Raw genomic sequence first — 1,532 nt, 5'->3', positions numbered from 1 at the left:
CGCACGAAGTCGTCGATCGACAATCGCTCCACCCGCACCCGCACCCGCACGTGCCCCACCCCAACCGCCCAAATCGCAACTCCAGCGGATCCAAAGAAGAGAAACCCAAAGATAATAATCTTTGATGTTCCGAGGAACACAAATGAGGAGGAATTGAAAATGGAACTATACGAGAGAAACCTCGCAAGACTTAACATACAGAGGGAGGAGGTTATGGAGGGTACCAAGGTACTGTTTAAGACTGGTCCGAGAAACAGGGAAGAGGCAAACCTAGTGCTGGAAGTAACAACAAAGGTGTGGAAAAGTCTGTCTGAACAAGGTCGCATCTACATAAATTGCACCTCTCACAAAGTGCAGGACTATAACAATATAAGCAGATGCTTTAAATGGCAGGGTCATGGACACACAGCAGAAAAGTGTAAAAATGCAGAAACTACCTGCGGCCACTGTGCAGAATCAGGACACACTTTCAAAGAATGCACAAAAAAGAACCAACAGGCCCAATGTGCAAACTGCAAGCGTGCGAAGAAGCCGCATACTCACGCAGTGACTGAGAAAACATGCCCAGAATACATTAGGATCAAGACAATACAAAACAGTAGAACTGACTATGGACAATAACAACAATGGAGTACCACAACGAGGAAGAAGAATGCAGACAGGAACACAGTACAGAGACATAAAAATATTACAGATAAATGGGCAAAGAGCAAGGATAGTTCCAGACCAACTGGCGCACCGAAACCTTGAGGAAAACATAGATGTGATATTGATCCAAGAGCCCTACTGTCTCAATAATGTCGTAGGTGGATATCCATCAGACTTCCAACTTATGTACAACTCTAAAGATTGTCCACCAAAGGCAGCAATAGCAACCAGATCTCAAGTGATAACAACTATGCAGCTGACAAATTTCAGCAATACTCACATGGCTGTCGCCAGCATTAACGGAGAATTTGGGGAAATGTACAAAGCCAGTATATACTGCCAATATGGGGCACCTATAGACGAATTCCTGCAAAAATTAGACACTCTCCTGGATCAGCTAGAAGGGAAACCGGTCATAGTAGGACTGGACTCGAACGCAAACTCACCAGTCTGGTATAGCTCCATGACAGATGAAGCAGGCAGAATGCTTGAAGACTTCATCGCACAAAGAGGACTAATAGTGATGAACGAAATGTCAGACCTCACAACATACTGTGGCCCAAATGGACAAAGCAACATCGATGTGACAATCTGTACTCCCCCAGCAGCCAGAGCTCTGTGCAACTGGATGATTCATGAGGAATGGACATCAAGTGACCACAGGGCTATAACATACAATATCAAAGCACCCCAAAGGAGGAGAGAGACAGAGAAATTGGCGACATATAACACAAACTTTGCAAAGTGGCCCATCTTTGACAAACAGCTTGTCAAGTCCACAGAGAACTGGCCACAGGGGACAAACGGTGTAAATGGAATGGCTACCAGACTGCAGGAAGCTATCTATGAATCCTGCAGCAGATCCATGAGAAAGCGAACTCGTG

The sequence above is a fragment of the Schistocerca cancellata genome, chromosome 7 (genome assembly GCF_023864275.1).
Source record: "Schistocerca cancellata isolate TAMUIC-IGC-003103 chromosome 7, iqSchCanc2.1, whole genome shotgun sequence".
Lineage (NCBI taxonomy): Eukaryota > Metazoa > Arthropoda > Insecta > Orthoptera > Acrididae > Schistocerca > Schistocerca cancellata.
Note: the sequence above shows the minus strand (reverse complement) of the source record.